Source organism: Macaca mulatta, chromosome 9 (assembly GCF_049350105.2).
Source record: "Macaca mulatta isolate MMU2019108-1 chromosome 9, T2T-MMU8v2.0, whole genome shotgun sequence".
Classification (NCBI taxonomy): domain Eukaryota; kingdom Metazoa; phylum Chordata; class Mammalia; order Primates; family Cercopithecidae; genus Macaca; species Macaca mulatta.
This window is the reverse complement of record NC_133414.1, coordinates 136,919,021-136,933,482: the sequence shown is the minus strand read 5'-3', so window position 1 is coordinate 136,933,482 and position 14,462 is coordinate 136,919,021. Positions and strand designations below refer to the sequence as shown.

The 14,462-nt window shown below is 49.2% G+C and overlaps 1 pseudogene; it reads right to left on the bottom strand.

Moving 5' to 3' along the window:
- Positions 1 to 6,969: 6,969 nt before the first annotated feature.
- Positions 6,970 to 8,304, bottom strand: LOC695010 (nucleophosmin-like; annotated as a pseudogene).
- Positions 8,305 to 14,462: the final 6,158 nt, after the last annotated feature.

The following is a 14,462-nucleotide window of genomic DNA, read 5'->3' as shown; positions in this document are numbered from 1 at the left end:
CAGGGCCGGGTGCAGTGACTCATGCCTGTAATCCCACCACTCTGGGAGGCCGAGGAGGGTGGATCATGAGGTCAGAAGATCAAGACCGTGGTGAAACCCCGTCTCTACTAAAAATACAAAAAAAAAAAAAATTAGCTGGGCGTGGTGGCGGGCACCTGTAGTCCAGCTACTCAAGAGGTTGAGGCAGTAAAATGGCGTGAACCCAGGAAGCGGAGCTTGCAGTGAGCCGAGATCATGCCACTGCACTGCACTCCAGCCTGGGCGATACAGCGAGATTCCATCTCAAAAAAAAAAAAAAGGTAGTAACATTCAGGCTGGGGCGTGGTGGCTCACGCCTGTAATCCCAGCACTTTGGGAGGCTGAGGAGGGTGGATCACGAAGTCAAGAGATCAAGACCATCCTGGCCAACATGGTGAAACCCTGTCTCTACTGAAAACACAAACAAATCAGCCAGGCTTGGCAGTGCGCACCTGTAGTCAGCTACTCAGGAGGCTGAGGCAGGAGAATTGCTTAAATCCGGGCGGCAGAGGCTGCAGTGAACCAAGATCGTGCCACTGTACTCCTGCCTGGCGACATAGCAAGATGCCATCTAAGAAAGAAAGAAAGAAAGAAAGAAAGAGAGAGAGAGAGAGAGAGAGAGAGAGAGAGAGAGGGAGGGAGGGAGGGAGGGAGAGAGGGAGGGAAGGAAGGAAGGAAGGAAGGAAGGAAGGAAGGAAGGAAGGAAGGAAGGAAGGAAGGAAGGAAGGAAGGAAGGAAGGAAGGAAGGAAGGGAGGGAGGAAGGGAAGGAAGGAAAGGAAGGAAGATTCAGAGAGAAAAATCTCTTGAAAACATGAGTACAGAAAAACAAACAAACAAAAAACCAAACCTAAACACAATCCTAGAACTGCAATAAGGCAAGAAAAAGAAACAGAAGGCATAAATATCAGAAAGGGGCCAGGCGCAGTGGCTCACACCTGTAATCCCAGCACTTTGGGAGGCCGAGGCAGGTGGATCACGAGGTCAGGAGTTTAAGACCACTCTGGCCAAGATGGTGAAACCCCATCTCTACTAAAAATACAAAAATTAGCTAGGCCTGGTGGCAGGTGCCTGTAATCCCAGCTGCTTGGGAGGCTGAGGCAGAGAATTGCTTGAACCCGGGAGGGGGAGGTTGCAGTGAGCCGAGATCATGCCACTGCACTCCAGCCTGGGCAACAGAGCAAGACTCTGTCTAAAACAAAAACAAAAACAAAACAAAAAACCAGAAAGGACTAAGTAAAACTGTTTTTGTGTATGATATAGTTATCCACATAGAAAATAATATGAATCTACAAAACCTGACTAGAATAAGTTAAACACGAATAGAAGGCCAGTGTACAAAAATAATTGTATTTCTATACAGTAGCAGCAAATACATTTTTTAAAGTTAAATATCATAAAAAGGGCAAAAGATATGAATAAACACCTCATCAAAGACTGTATGTGGATAGAAAATAAGCATATGAAAAGGTGCTCAACATCATTCATTAGAGAATTACAAATCAGAATAACAATGAGGACCAGGAGTGGTGGCTCACGCCTATAATCCCAGCGCTTCGGGAGGCTAAGGTGGATGAATCATTTGAGCTCAGGAGTTTAAGACCAACCTGGACAACATGGTGGAACCCTGTCTCTGCTAAAAATACAAAAAATTATCCAGGCATGGTGGCCCATACCTGTAGTCCCAGCTACTCAGGAGACTGAGGCGGGAGTGTCACCTGAGCCCAGGGAGGTCAAGGCTGCAGTGAGCAATGATCATGCCACTGCGCTCCAGCCTGGGTGACAGAATGAGACTGTGTCTCAAAAAGCAAAACAAAACAAAAAACCAGTGAGACACCACCACACACTTATTAGAATGGCTAAAATCCAAAACACTGACAATGCCAGATACTGGCAAGGATGTGAAACAAGAGTTCTCATTCTGCCCGGCGCGGTGGCTCACGCCTGTAATCCCAGCACTTTGGGAGGCTGAGGCAGGCGGATCATGAGGTCAGGAGATTGAGATCATCCTGACTAACATGGTGAAACCCCATCTCTACTAAAAACACAAAATATTAGCTGGGTGTGGTGGCGGGCGCCTGTAGTCCCAACTACTCAGGAGGCTGAGGCAGGAGAATCATTTAAACCCGGGAGGCAGAGGTTGCAGTGAGCCGAAATTGCACCACTGCATTCCAGTCTGGGTGACAAAGCGAGTCTCCATCTTCAAAAAAAAAAAAAAAACTCTCATTCATTGTCGGTGAGAATATAAAATGGTACCACCTCATTGGAAGACAGTTTGGCAGTTTCTTACAAAACTAACCATACTTTTACCATACAATCCAGCAATCACACATTTATCCAAGTAAGTTAAAGATTTATGTCTACACAAAAACCTGCAGATGGATGTTTATATCAGCTTCATTCATAATTGCCACATTGAAAGCAAACAAGATGACCTTCAATGGATGGATAAGTAAACTGTGGTACATCCAGACAATGGAATAGTATTCAGCCCTAAAAAGGAAATGAGTTGTCAAGCCATGAAAAGACCTGAACTTCAATACATATTGCTAAGTGAAAGAAGCCAACTGAAAGGCTACATGATGTATGACTCCACCTATACTACATTCTGGAAAAGGCAAAACCATGGAGACAGTGAAAAGATCACTGGTTTCCAGGTGTTAGGGAGAAGAAGGTTGATTCAGGCCAAGTCCCAGCTTTGTTGACAGGGACTGGTCCCCAGACCAGGAGCTATAGTGTCTTCTGGAATCCTGAGGCCTCAGCCTCCCACCTGGGAGAGGGATCCAGGAGTATATCTGGCTGTGCAGGAGCCTCTTAAGTCAGCATGAGGAGCCATGAGGCAGCTGGGACCCTGATGGGCATGCACTAGTGACTGGGCAGGCAGGATTCCAACCTGAGCCCTTCTGCTGTGCATCTTGGGCAAACCCTTAACCTCTCTAAGCCTCATCTGTAGAGTGGAGGCTTTTTTTTAATTATTGAGGTAAAAATTACCAACAGTAAAATGCATATGCTTTGTAGTACAATTCAATTAGTTTTGACAAAGTATAACCAAGCCCAAATCAAGATCTAGAGCATTCCATCACTCCACTGAATTATCTCAGACAAGTCCCTGTCTCTCCATCCACTAGGCACTAATCATCTATCACCAGAGATTAATTTTGCCTTCTTGGACTTCCTACAAATGGAATCATATGATATGTATTCTCCTGTGTGTTGCTTCCATGTAACGTTTCTGAGATTCGTCCATATCATTGCACGTATCAGTACTTCATTCCTTGTTTTACACTTAAAAAAATTTTTTTTTTTTACAAATGGGATCTCACTCTGTTGTCCAGGCTGGAGTCCAGTGGCACAATCATAGCTCACTGTAGCCTTGAACTCCTGGGCTCCAGTGATTCTCCCACCTCAGCCTCCTGAGTAGCTGGGACTACAGGCCCATGCCACCATGCCCCACTAATTTTTTAATTTTTCGTAGAAATAGGGTCTCCCTATATTGCCCAGGCTGGTCTTGAGTTCCTGGGCTCAAATGATCTGCCCACGTCAGCTTCCCATGAAAGGGCCAGCCACTGCGCCTGGCCCTTTCATTCATTTTAATTCATATCCATCATTGCGTGTGCAGTGGCACGATGTCAGCTCACTGCAACCTCCGGCTCCCAGGTTCAAGCAATTCTCCTGTCTCAGCCTCCCCAGTAGCTGGGACTACAGGTGCATGCCACCACACCCGGGTAATTTTTTGTATCTTTAATAGAGACAGGATTTCTTCATGTTGGCCAGGCTGGTCTTGAACTCCTGACCTCTAGTGATCCACCCACCTCCGCCTCCAAAAGTGCTGGGATTACAGACGTGAGCCACCCTGCCCAGCCCCATTTCTTTGTCATTTTACCTGTCTACGGGCAGGTGGGTGGTTTCCAGTTGGTGGTGATTATGATAAAGGTGCTAAGAACATTTTTGTATAACTTTTTGTAGACAGGTGTTTCCACTTATTGGGTAACTATTTATGCGATGGCCACAGAAGCACACCAGTCGTGTCTCCCTCACGAGAACCTGCCCCACTGGGGGCCCAGGTGGTTAACAGCCAACACTGCCCCTTGGGATGCACTTCTCTTAGCTCCTCCCCGCCCATGACTGGGGATGGTGGGAGCTAGTTCTGGCCCATTCCTGCAGGACACAGGACTCCCCACTGGGCTCTGGGCTCTGGGCCTCCCCATCAGCCTGGCTGAGACTTTCTCAGAGCTGCACTGAGACCTAAGTCTCACTCTTTTTTCTTTTCTTTTCTTTTCTTTTCTTTTCTTTTTTTCTTTCTTTCTTTCTTTCCTCTTTTTTTGAGACAGAGTCTTCTCTGTCACCCAGGCTGAAGCACAGTGGCACGATCTTGGCTCACTGCAACCTCCACCTCCCCAGTTTAAGAGATTCTCCTGTCTCAGCCTCCCAAGTTGCCGGGACTACAGGCATCCACCACCACACTTAGCTAATTTTTTGTATTTTTGGTAGAGATGGGGTTTCACCATGTTGGCCAGGCTGGTCTCAAACTCCTGACCTCAAGTGATCTGCCTGCCTTGGCCTCCCAAAGGGCTGGGATTACGGCATGAGCCACTGCGCCCAGCCTCTTTCTTTTTTTCAAAACAGAGTCTCCCTCTGTTGTCCAGGCTGGAGTGCAGCGGCATGATCTCAGCTCACTGCAACCTCTGCCCACCAGGTTCAAGCAATCCCTGTGCCTCAGTCACTCAAGAGTATCTGGGATTACAGGTGTCTACAATCGTGTCCAGCTAATTTGTGTATTTTTAGTAGAGAAGGGGTTTCACCATGTTGGTCAGGCTGGTCTCCATCTCCTGGGACCTGGGACTCTTTCTATCCAAACTTCCTTCCTTACCGCTCCTTGCACAGAGGTGAGACCTGTATTACCACCCGAAGGTCCTCCCTGCTCCTCCTGCTTCCCCTCCTTGTCCTTCCCCCATAGGAAAAAACGTGTCTAATCCTGTCCTGGTGTCTTCTTGGAAGACTCACACTGACACCACCAGGGGTGAAATGATGGGCTCATGCGTGGCCCACATTTTGGGAAGGACAAGCCAGTGAGGTGGAGAGTAGGAAGCACCCTGCATGGAGCCAGCCCCCGACATGGCGTGGTCAGCTGGGATTCTTGTCGGACAGCAGAGGAGGTGGGTCTGCAATGCTACTTTGCAAGCTGGAGCTGGAGAGGAGGTCCTCTCTTGCCCACCCAATGCTTCAGGCAGGAAGGTACAGGAAACCCCGGACACATGGGCAGCCCTCAGGTTCTCCTGGCCCCAGAACAGCAGTTTCATAGCAGGAAAGGGCCTCAGAGGAGTCTCTGGAACATGGGAAACTGAGCCCAGAGTGATGGTGCTGTGCTTGAGGTCAGCAGGCACTCAAGCCCATGGGTGCCTCAATGGCTTCGACTGACATAGGGACAGAAATAACACCCCAATGGCATTGCCGGCCTGAGTTTAAGGAGGTCCTGCAGGTGTGTGCACTCTGCTAGCTGCATTCAGCTCCCTGCCACACCCAACCTGCCTACCCAGTGCACCACCCCCATTCACCAGTCTGTGGCTGTAAAGACTCAGGTGAGGCCTGGCATGGTGGCTCATGCCTGTAATCCCAGCACTTTGGGAGGCCGAGGTGGGTGAATCACCCGAGGTCAGGAGTTGGAGACCAGCCTGGCCAACATGGTGAAACCCTGTCTCTACTAAAAACATAAAAACTAGCCAGGCATGGTGGTAGGCTCCTGTAATTCCAGCTACCTGGGAGGCTGAGGCAGAAGAATCACTTGAACCTGGGAGGCAGAGGTTACAGTGAGCCAAAATCACGCCACTGCACTCCAGCCTGGGCAACAGAGTGAAACTCTGTCTCAAGAAAGGAAAGAAAGAGAGAAAGAGAGAGAGAAAGAGAGAAAAAGAGAGAGAGAGAGAAAGTGAAAGAGAGAGAGAAAGAGAGAGAGAAGGAAGGAAAGACTCAGGTGAGCCATTCCCTAACAGGCAGGTGAAGGTGCAGGCCACCATCTGCCACCAGCAAGGCTCTGAGATTCTCCGAGCTGCCGCAGGGGAAAGCTGAAGGGGCTTCCGGAGGAAAGTTAGGGTCAGAGGCATTCGCTTTCAAGACTGAAGCAATTGCAAGAGTGTGGCAGGCAAGGGGGCAAGGTCTGAGGGTATTCAGTGGGAGAAAGTGGGAGAACCAAAAAGAAAAAAAAACGGAGGGAGGAAAAGAAGGAAGGGAAGAAGAAAGGAGGGAAGGAAAAGGGTGGAAGGGAGGATGTTAAAAATAGACAAATCTTACTCTTTATAGGTTATAAACACTTTCCCAAACGCTAGCCTTTTTTTTTTTTTTTTTTTTTTTTTTGAGACAGAGTCTTGCTCTGTCACCTAGGCTGGAGTGCAGTGGCGCCATCTCGTCTCACTACAACCTCCGCCTCCCAGGTTCAAGCGATTCTCCTGTCTCAGCCTCCCATGTAGTGGGACTACAGGTGCCGGCCACCAGGAACGGCTAATTTTTGTATTTTTAGTAGAGGCGGGGTTTCACCGTGTTGGTCAGGCTGGTCTCGAACTCCTGACCTCAGGTGATCCGCCCGCCTCAGCCTCCCAAAGTGCTAGGATTACAAGCGTGAGCCACCGCGCCCAGCTTTTTTTTTTAATTCAAATATTTATTGAGCAGCTAAGGAGATACAAAGGTGATTTAAAACACGGTCAGAGGTGAGCAAATGCACAAGTAATAGAAAGCAAAGGGCGTTTCACCGATCACAGCAGTCAGAAGAAAGTGCTTTAGGGAACCAAGAGTGAGATTGTTTCCAGCCTGAAGAGGCATGGGTGGCAAATCAGAAAAGGGGATTGAGATTAAAATAGAAGACTACAGTCTAGATTGTTGATGACACTCAGTATGGGCTATATTTGTTTTTCCTTTCTCCCCATCTTTGGGCTTAATTTATCAGTAGTGCCCACGACTGTTCAATGTGCTTTTTCTATACTTCCTTGCATATTTGCTTTGATATCTTCTACAGAACTAGATCTTTTGGTATTTTAGTTTTTTCCCATTTTTTGAAGGATTCTTGTCTTTTTGATCTTGATGTTGATGGTTTTGAGTCTTTTCCATTCTGATTTGACTTGTGTGCATTTTTGGCTGGAGCATCTTGTACAGATTTCTCCACTGGCGCTTTTTCTTCAGTTTCCTCATCATCAAAATCATCATCATCTTCTTCATCTTCATCAGCAGCAAGTTTTACTTTTTTCTGTGGAACCTTGCTACCACTGCCAGGGGCAGATTGCTTCCCAGATATACTGAAGAGTTTCACATCCTCCTCCTCTTCATCTTCTGACTGCATCTTCCTCCACAGCTACTCAGTGCTGTCCACTAATATGCCCTGACCCTGAGCCACACTTCAACCGTAAGACCACTGGTGGTGTGATTTCAAAGCCCCCAAGGGAAACCGTTGACCGTACAGACATTTTCAAAGTTGCCAGTGTTACTTTAATTGGACTGCCTTCGTAATTCATTGCCTCTGCTTCAACAATGTGCAATCATCCTTTGCACCAGCCCGTAAACTGATCGTTCTTCTTTTTTTTTTTTTTTTTGAGACGGAGTCTCGCTCTGTCCCCCAGACTGGAGTGCAGTGGCGCGATCTCGGCTAGCTGCAAGCTCCGCCTCCCGGGGTCATGCCATTCTCCTGCCTCAGCCTCCCGAGTAGCTGGGACTACAGGCGCCTGCCACCATGCCTGGCTAATCTTTTGTATTTTTAGTAGAGACGGGGTTTCACCGTGTTAGCCAGGATGGTCTTGATCTCCTGACCTTGTGATCTGCCTGCCTCAGCCTCCCAAAGTGCTGGGATTACAGGCATGAGCCACCACGCCCGGCAAACTGATGGTTCTTAAAGATAACTGGTGCTCATTTTCATCATTACCCACCTCGAAGTGATCATCTTTGTTGGCCTTAAGTTCACAACTGAAAAGATAGATCTGGGGCCTCAGGGGACTCATGTCCATGTCCATGTCCATCGAATTTTCCATCGGGTGGCGGCATGCACTTAGGTGGCAGAGAAGGCGGACGGAGGTAAACAACCACCGCTCAAGAGAACAGCTGCGCAGGATGGAGTCACACCAGCTTTCTTTTTATTTATTTATTTATTTATTTTTGAGACAGGGTCTGGTTCTGTCACCCAGGCTGGAGTGCAGTGACATGATCTTGGCTTACTGCAAACTCTGCCTCCCAGGTTCAAGCAATTCTCATGCCTCAGCCTTCCAAATAACTGGAATTATAGGTGTGCACCACCACGCCTGGCTAATTTTTGTATTTTTAGTAGAGGCAGCATTTCACCAAGTTGGTCAGGCTGCTCTCAAACTCCTAGCCTAAAGTGATCCACCCACCTTATGAGGCAGGCAGATCAGGTCCTGCTGGCTGGCCTTTGAAGTCCTGCTTTTAACTTAGCCCCATGGCTGGGATGGGGCCAAGTGAGGAGACCTCATGAGGCTAAACTATCAATTCCCTGAAATGACAGTTCTCTTATCAATGGATCTTCCCCCTGGCTGCACTTCAGAATCCCTGGGGAGCTTTAGCAAATACCACGGCCAGGGCCCACCCCCAGGGCTTCTGAGCAGGGCTGGGGCCAGTGGTAGGGTTCAAGAGCTCTGCAGGTGATTTTAATGAGCAGCCAGGGTTGAGACGGCCTCAGTGTGGCTGGCACATGGGAGGAGGTTGGCCAAGCCCACCGGAAGGATCCAGAGCAAAAACGTAGCTGAGTGACAACTACCTGACCAAGAGGCAGAAGATGGCAGCCACAGGTCCATGTCTACAGACACGCTGATGTGCCCGGAGTCTTGCCTCTGACGCTTCCCATCCACACAGTGGGCACCTTCCGGAGCAATCTCTTCCAAGGTCATAGGAAGAAGGCAGGCACACAGGCAGCAAACCCATTTTGGAAGGAATGAGACGTTCAGGGTACTTGCGATTGTTGGCCACGATGTCAAAGACTGAACCAGGTCCCTGTACACTTTTCAGAACACAGTAAATTGTCCCTATCGGGGGTACCTGGGCACGAGGACGGGATAGTGTGCAGCTTTGGGGAAGCAGCCATTTTCCTTCTGGGTTCACCTTGCACCCCCAAGGGTGGTCCCATTACTTTGACTGAGTGATGGAGTGACTATGACCACAGGCTTTGGGGCCAGGCCCTCCAAGTTCCAGTCCTGGCTCCATGCTTCAAGTCCCAACCTAAATGCATGCAAGATACTTTGTCCCTCAGTTTCTCTAGCCATAAACAAAAACTAATAACAGTAGTTACCTCTTAGGCTGTTCTGGGGAATAAACAAGATACCAGTGTGAGGAAGCCTGACCCTTCGTAAGGGCTTGACAAATGTTAGCTATGGTTCTAAGCCTGAATGGACCATCCCGGGATAACCAGATCTGTCATCATTACAACACGCCAGGAGTTGAACTGGGCAAAAAACATCAGGTCAGACCTGCTGACGGGCCAAGGGCTTTGCAGCTTTCCATCAGACATTCAGACCGTCAGAGCTGGGGGCTTGGCAGCCTGCTGGCCAGGCGTTCCCAAACCTGGCTGTGCTTCAGAGAGACGAGGAGCTTAAAAGGCAACAGACCAAGAAGCTCTCCAGGTCATCCTGACGGGTGGCTAGGTTTGTGGACAGCTGGGCTGCTCCAGCTCCCTTACCAAACAGCGGTGGTGGGGAGGTGGAGGCACAGGGAGAAGTGATCTGTCCGAGTTCCTGAAGTCAGTCAGTGGCCAAGCTGAGCCCAGCACTTGCCATGTGACCCTCAAAACCCCACCATCTACCCTTCACTCAAGGGCTTCCTACAGCCATGAGGCCACAAGAGAACGCCTCATGTCCTCGTAAGCATTTTTGTAATCTAAAAGGCAGAAGAGTGCATTTTCTACCTACATAGTTAAACACTTTCCTTTAGAAGAAAGGCTGGGGCCGGGCACAATGGCTGGCTGGGCGCAGTGGCTCATGCCTGTAATTCCAACATTTTGGGAGGCTGAGGCCAGCAGACTACTTGACGTCAGGAGTTCAAGGCCAGCCTGGCTGACATGGGGAAACCCCATCTCTACTAAAAATACAAAAATTAGTCAGGTGTGGTGGTGCGTGCCTGCAATCCCACCTACTCAGGAGGCTGAGGGAGGAGAATCACTTGAACCTGGGAGGCAGAGGTTGCAGTGAGCCGAGATCGAGCCATTGCACTTCAGCCTGGATGACAGAGCAAGATTCTGTCTCAAAAAATAAATAAATAAAATAAAAGAAAGTCAACTTCATGAAGTGACATTTTAGGTGAATCTGAATAGGAGCCTTAACCTGGTGGACACAGGACCCCCTGTCTGGGAGGCTGGGTTGAGACCTTTACATTTGGAGGATTGTTTCCTGCCAATCAGGAAGAGGTGAGCCCAGCCGTCTGTTTTAGAATCCACTCTTTTCGGGAGGAGGGTAAATACCAGTCTGCCATTTGGAAATGGAGCTTGGATGTCAAATGACAGTCATTTCTCTTTAATGGCAGACATTTGTTAATGATTATATAAGTGTCCAGAGGTGAGGCTGAGACAGCCCGGACATCACTGATTTCCTAGAAATATATTTGCACCGAGGACCAGATGGCATTTGGACTGCCAGAGACACCGAGCCTCAGACAAGCAGGTCTTTGCTCCTGCCTCTCTCTCCTCTTGTTGGCCCGGCTGGTAGTGCCAGGACGGGGCCCCTGTCCGCTGACTCCTGCACTGGTGGTCTCCTCCCCTGGGAGGGAGGGGTAGAGGAAGGGTTCATGGGACACACGCAGGCCTCAGGGTCAGTCAGCTTTGGGATGATTCCTGCCTGGGTCACTTCCTCCCAAATGGCCTTTGGCCAAGTGGGCCTCATTGTCATCACCAGAGAGCGTGGACAATGCCACCTATGTGGTGGAAGGAAGGTGTCCGCCCAGAGCCTGGCAGGCAGTGGGTGTGCCCTGAGTGACAGCAGTTATGGTCACCAGGCCTGGACTCCTCCCTGGCGTGACCTGTTTTGGGGCTGAGATGCTGGCTCACTGCCGTGCTGTGCTCTAAAAAAGGAACGTAGTCTCAGGTCCTAGGCAGGCAGGAAACAGAGACCGTCATTCCCAGCCCAGGGGCTCCTTGCAGACCTCAGTCTCTCTGTGTAAGATGAGGGCCAGATGGAGGGGCTCTGGAGCTCTTCTAGCCTCAACAGGCTATACATATGAATGACTAGAGGCTTAGACTAGCCATCTCAACTCTGCTCGTTAAAATCACCTGCTGAGGCCGGGTGCAGTGGCTCACGCCTGTAATCCCAGCACTTTGGGAGGCCGAGGAGGGCAGATCGCCTGAAGTTGAGTTCAAGACCAGCCTGGCCAACATGGTGAAACCCTGTCTCAACTACTAATACAAAAATTATTCATGCGCGGTGGTGGGCGCCTGTAATCCCAGCCACTTGGGAGGCTGAAGCAGGAGAATCGCTTGAACCCAGGAGGTGGAGGTTGTAGTGAGCCGAGATCATGCCCCTGTACTCCAGCCTGGGTGACAGAGTGAGACTCCATCTCAAAAAATAAATAAAATCACCTGCTGAGCTCTTGAACCCTGCCAGTGGCCCCAGTCCTGCTCCAGAAACCCCGGGGTTGGCCCCAGCCATGGTATTTGCTGAAGCTCCCCTGGGGATTCTGAAGTGCAACCAGGGGGAAGATCCACTGATAAGAGAAATGTCATTTCAGGTTATTGATTAGTTTATCCTCACGGGGTCTCCTCACTTGACCCCGTCCCAGCTATGGGGCTAAGTTAAAAGCAGGACTTCAAAGGCCAGCCAGCAGGACCTGCTCTGCTGCCCTGGCTGGGGAGAAAACAGGTTGGAGGAGGCAGGAGACTTGCCTGGAATCTGTTAGGGGAAGACATCAAGCATAACCTGGGCTGTGGGCCTGGTAGGGCTTCCTTGCACAAGCCCAGAGGGTCCTACCCTCAAGCACACCCACCCTGGGCTGGAAAGCGCAGCTCGCTCCAGGAGGAATCCGTGGTTCTTCCTACCTTTACCCAGGCCTCTTTCCAACAGCTGGGCCAGCCAGGCGGCAGCCTCTGACCCCTTCCAGGTCTTTGGCGGTCTGAAAAATGCTAAGGATTCAGACCCCAGTGGTCTTTTCTTCTTTTTTTTTTTTTTGGAGATGAAGTCTCACTATGTTGCTGCTCAGGCTAGGCTGGAACTCCGAGGCTCAAGCAATCCTCCTGCCTCAGCCTCTCAATTAGGTGGGACTACACGTGTAAGCCACCAGGCCCAGTGAGGCCCAGTTACTCTAACAACATCATTACCATCCATTTCTTCAGGGCTGGCTCAGTACCCAGCCGGTACTATCTACTTTACATACATTAGCCAAGGCCCGGGCGGTAGCTCACACCAGTAATCCCAGAACTTTGCAAGGCCAAGGCAGGAGGATCACTTGAGCCCAGGTGTCCAAGACCTGCCTGGGCAACATGGGGAACACCCGTCTCTATTTCATAAAGAAATAAGCAGTTGGGTGCAGTGTCTCACACCTATAATCCCAGCACTTTGGGAGGCGGAGGTGGAAGGATCACTTGAGCCCGGGAGTTTCCGACCAACCTGAGCAACATGATGCAACCCCATCTCTATAAAACATTTTAAAAGGCCAGGCACAATGGCTCACACCTGTAATCCCAGCACTTTGGGGAGCCGAGGCAGAAGGATTGCTTGAGCCCAGGTGTCTGAGACAAGCCTGGGCAACCCAGTGAGACTTCATCTGTACAAGCAATAAAAAAAATTAGCCCAGCATGGTGGTGCCTGCCTGTAGTTCCAGGTACTCGGGAGGCAGAGGTGGGAAAATCACTTCAGCCTGGGAGGTCAAGGCTACAGTGAGCTGAGATTGCACCACTGCACTCCAGCCGAGGTGACAGAGTGAGACCCTATCTCTTAAGTAAATAAATAAGTAGAATAAATAAATTCAGCTGGGCACAGCAGTGCGCACCTGTTGTCCCAGCTACTCGGGAGTCTGAGGTCTGAAGCTGGCTTGAGCCCAGGTGGTTGAGGTTGCAGCAAGCCATGTTCATACCACTGCACTCCAGCCTGGGTGACAGAACAAGGCCCCATCTAAAAAAAAAAAAAAAAAAAGAGTAAAAGAACTGAAAGAAAGAAAGAAACTTGGTAACTAGCTCAAAGTCTCACCAAGAGTAAATTTGCCAAGCCAGAATTCACTCCTAGCGTCCTAGTGTGACAGGCCCAATTGTCCATACCCCTTCTCCCAAACCACCCTGCTCCTGCTCCCCATGTGGGTCTGAGTCTACCACTGTCTAAAAGTGCAACCTTGTTGGTGCATGTGAAGCTGGGGTTTGAGCTCTTCACACAGCTAGTTCTTTCAGCTATGACCCACTTGCAGCAAAGCCCCATTCAAGAGCTCATCAAGGATTCTACTTTCAGCTGTGATGCAGTAGCTTTGAGCATATGCCAATTTTCCCACCGAAAACTAGAAAACCCAGATAAACACACACACACGCACAATCAGTTTGAAAGGGTTTGATAACTCCTGAGACAGCTAGAACTTAAAATAATAGTAAATACCTGATTTTTCCAAAGAAGAAAAAAAAAAAAGAGAAAAAAGAAATAAAACTGGTAGATAAATAGAAAATAAATATTAAGGCTGGGTGCGGTGGCTCACGCCTGTAATCCCAGCACTTTGGGAGGCTGAGGTGGGAGGATCATCTGAGGTCGGGAGTTTGAGACCAGCCTGGTCAAAATGACGAAACCCCATCTCTACTAAAAATGCAAAAATTAGCCAGGTGTGGTGGCACGCACCTGTAATCCCAGCTACTCGGGAGGCTGAGGCAGGAGAATCGCTTGAACCGGTGAGGCAGATGTTGCGGGGACCCGAGATTGCGCCACTGCACTCCAGCCTGGGTCACAGAGCAAGATTCCATCTCAAAAAAAGAAAAATAATAATATTCTTAAATTGTTATTGTTATTTACCTCTTTATACTCTTACTCTTTCATGAGTGTATGGTGGAGTTTTTGAGGGGCTACAGATTGAATGTAGAAGCTAATATGAAAATCTGTCTTCTATTAAGCCATACATTAAGGAGATTTGTAAAAGTGTAAAATAATACTACTGTTCTCACTAAGCATTTTTGTTTTAGAAAATGTAGTTACTTGGCCGGACACAGTGGCTCACACTTGTAATTCCAGCACTTTTGGAGGCCAAGGTGGGCAGATCACTTGCGGTCAGCAGTTTGAGGCCAGCCTGACCAACATGGTGAAATCCATCTCTACTAGAAATACAAAAATTAGCTGGATGTGGTGGTGGGCTCCTGTAATCCCTGCTACTCAGGAGGCTGAGGAACAAGAATTGTTTGAACCCAGGAGGTGGAGATTGCAGTGAGCAGAGATCATGCCGCGGTACCCCAGCCTGAGCAACGGAGTGAGACTCTGTCTCAAAAAAGGAAAGAAAATGTACATCTCTTTTA